Genomic DNA, 4,252 nt, shown 5'->3' on the forward strand with positions numbered 1-4,252 from the left:
TCTCCTGTTGTTACCGGTGCCATCAAAATGCCACTCAGCCGTACTGGGTTATGCTGTATGCATGTCTGCCTATTGTCCCTACAGGAAAGAGCGAAAAGAAACCACATACCACCAGAGATCAAAGTGTATTTTTTATTTTATTTGCAGTACATGATTTTTTTTTTTGTTTCTTTTAAGAGGTGGCATCATCAGATCCCAGTGCATGTATTCTAGAGGTGCACTTCTTCGTTGGTTGCGGTATTTTGGGACGCGCAGATCCAGGAATTCTTAAAACTACTTGCATGGCTGGATTCACTAGCAAACATAACAGACCAGCACCATACATATGATTTATTGTAGGTATTCACTCGTCTTTTTTTGTGTTTATTAACATTATTGTCCTCGCCACGTCCCAAAACGAACACCTGCCGGCCGCGTCGTGACTCAAAAGAACGTTCTGGTCTCAAGAGTCAAAGCTCCGGCCGACGGATCCGTTTGGTGGGCGAGACTGATTACGCAACATCATGACTATAACCAAGTCACAGAACTAAAATTGATCTTATTCATAAAAATAAAAAAAAGGAAAACATGGATTGACAGTACCAAACATTTTCTTTACCTTCAGGAGACAGCTAACAAAGGCTAGGCCCATCACACACTACGAGCACAGTTTGCTGAAGGTATTGCACATTTAGTTTCAAAAGAAAAGAAAACACCCCCCCCCCCCCAAAAAATACATATAACAATTCTCTTACTTCTAGGTGAAGTATACATAATGTACAAAACTAGAAGTCTGTTGAAACCGACAAATAGTACACTTTCAAATAAATAAATAATGGAATCTGTTATTCACACGTCTTCGAGAGCCAATTCTGCAGGCGACTAAGTAAATGCAAGAACGGGCAGAAATTCAGCGTGAGGTAGTTCATCAAAGCCGACTCGGATCAGAATTATAAGGTTTGGAGAGATGCGCTAATTATAATTTTAAAAAAGCAACAACAACCTAAGAAGAAGAAAGCGGAACTAAAGAGTCCCAATTGAAGCCCCCGATGTTAGGTTGAGGAAATTAAGAGCACTTTAGCCAACAAAAGATTCATTTTCAAATTGATTATTTTTAGCAAATATGACAAATGGGCTCAATAATACCACTGATGTTCACCCTGCTGTTGTTGCCTTCTCACAGATGTGACGCTGGTTTTTAAGTTTTGTTTGTCAAAATACTACTGCGCACTTACTGCAACAGCTGACTGCAGACTGAATGTAGTTGTGTACTAATCAGGCTCTGCGGTTGCTGCACTTTATCAGCCAAACATTTCCTTTTAGAACTCTGGTGACTGAAAAACGGCGCACGAGTCGGTGGCACTCGGTCAAACAAAGTGGAGGTTTACACATCACCAAATGAAAATGGGTTGCACCACTTAAACTAATTCTTACAAAGAACCAATTAGCCCGCTAATATATGAAATGTTAACCGTTAACTGTCAAAGCTATCTTTAACGTGTGCCTGCTAATTGATTACATTTTTGAAAGCGCTAATGCGTGCTAATACATTACCCGTTCAAATGTAAGAGTGGGAAAAGGTTATGTGATCGATAAAATGCTGTTTGATAATAATGTAAACTGTTTTTATAATGTGAAATAAATTCTACAAAATTAACAAAAAAATACATCGATTACAAAACGTGCGAATAATGTTCGACTGAATGACCAAATAAATGTGTGTAGACTTCTTATTCTAAAATATAAGGATATTACTAATTCTGAGACACACAAACTTCCATATATATATATATATATATATATATATATATATATATATATATATAATCATCAGAGTCACACTTACATTTACAAAAGGCAGATACATTTAACATATCTACTGATATATGTAGAAGTTGTGTTACAGCGCAGGACGCTATGGTAACTGTTTACACTAAGAACTGATCCGATGGCTTCTACCAACCAGTCATCTCACTGCTAAGGGTTCACTGTTTAAGATGCTCCTTAAGTTTGAATGGTGCAACCCCATCAACAAAATGATTAGTTAGGAAGGACGGACGGACACACACACAGTCATGGATTTACCAATAGCCCATGCAAGTCCAGAACTTGAAAAAGAGAAGGAGCCGCGACAGTAATTGACGTCTGTGTTCAGCCTCGTATCGCAAATTAGCTTTGAGCAGAACACACTTATGGAAGAGCAGGGCGGGCTCTAGACAAGGCCTGCTCGTGATCCATGACAGCACGACACGTCCCAGCTCTGCTCCTCGCAGACAGCAGGAGTAGCTATGCAAACACAATGGCTGCATGGAAGTTGAGCAAAAAGTGGAAAATAGCACGAGCTCCTTTGTTTTATTAATCTATGACCATGATATTCACCATCTTAAAAGGTCAACAAACCAGAACACAACCTAGAGAGCGTTCAGCTAATATGGCTTATTCAAACTTGAGTAACTACGGTTAGAGCATTTCTTATTCAGTTAGTACCGCGAACTCATTAGTGAGAAACCCCACAGTGCGTTTGGGTCAGCCTCTCACATACGTGTTGGGAACCGAAGCATCGATCGGAGACTCCAAAACCAGTTCATTCTCCTCTCTTACGATCATCACATTAAATTAGTACGACGAAAAGCCACTAAATAAAAGAAAAACCTAGATTCCGGTTGCTTCTCTGCACTTTGATGAAGGACCTTGATAAAACTGCCTTTTCCTCTGAAATGACTCAAACGCACACGTCATCGCCTTCTTACCCTGCAAGACACCAGAGTCTCCTGCTCGAGGGCCAAAAATCCAAACAAGTAGAAAAATATACAATACATTTGTGAGAACTACAACCCCCATCATACATTATTGATTTGATATGGAAACGACTATTGTTAACCAGATGCCATTAAAAACCTACAGAAAATGAAAAACACTTCCTCCCACGAACTCAGGAATGAATGACACGACAACAGGCACTTTTCCTTTCGACGCCAAAACAACAAAAAAAAAAACACTCAAAACGGGCATAATTATTGCATAACGTGAGAATAATCCGTTTCCTTTCACTGGTGGTTTGTGCTGCTAAGTTTTAGGTTCTTTTTTTTTTCTTCTCCACAATTGCAGGCAAGTCTGGTTCACTTGTAGTGTTTGGCCAACTTAAAAATAAAATCACTCAAATTTCCAAATCTGTAAAAGCACATTGCTAATAACAGGATGTGGCAGCAGGAGGCGGCCATGTTTTCACACTGCTCCATAAGGCTGCACAATCACTAATCCCAGCGTCGACACGTTCACTTGCCTTCTCAACATCACAACTCCCTACTTGACCGAAGCTCATTCTACTTACGCCGTCACCAACTGCTCAACCTCACACTACGTCTCGATAAACCTCCCAAAAAAAACACATTCTGGACCGTTAGCGGTACCTCGCTGTCAAAGCAATGCCAGTGGAGAATGTGAAAGCGCCTGCAGTAGACAAGAAGAGGGCCTTTAAAGCCCTTCAATTACAGAAGACGCTCATCAGAACAAAAGCTCCCAGTTATTATTGCGGGACCTAACCGTGCTATTCTCAATCCCTTAGTTCAAATGCAGAGAGTAAAATCAATCCTATGGCCAGTGAACATGTTTAAATCCTATCATGTCTGAACAGGAAGTCAATTATAAAGCTTTCATTAAATGTTACAATGTAGGAAGTAGTCATGACTCAAGAAATACATTTGTTTTTACAAGCAAATCGAAATGATCTCAGTTGATATTGATGGATATGTCATATGCACTTAAAACAATATCCCCATTATGTGAGATAGAACAGATAAGGGGAGTACTAAGACCATACATTTATCAATTTAATTATGTTTCAATGGCTCACTGCAAACTTGTATTGAAGGTAAATCTACATCTACCATGAAATCTGTACAAACTCAATCTACACGGATATGGCGAGTTGTGGAAGCAGTAGCTTACACGTGAAACGAATGGCGCTCAACAGAAGAAGAAAAAAAATAGATCACATTAAAAACATTTTACAGATATTTCTTTCAATTCTCACCGTCGGTTAATAAAAACCGGAACGTAGTGAAATCATAAAAATTCTCTTATCATCATCTTAGGTTTGTGAAAAATTAAGAAATGCCACAATAAATTACAGCAAGGACTCAAAGAAAAATAAATCCTAATTTAAAAAAAGACTGACTGTAAAAAAAAATTTCTGTCCTTTCAGAAATCAAAATATTTCTCCAACAGCTAGCTGACTAACTGCTACACTACTGAAGACAAGCACAGAGAGGGG

Source organism: Anarrhichthys ocellatus, unplaced genomic scaffold (genome assembly GCF_004355925.1).
Source record: "Anarrhichthys ocellatus isolate YVR2014 unplaced genomic scaffold, GSC_Weel_1.0 scaffold4, whole genome shotgun sequence".
Classification (NCBI taxonomy): Eukaryota; Metazoa; Chordata; class Actinopteri; order Perciformes; family Anarhichadidae; genus Anarrhichthys; species Anarrhichthys ocellatus.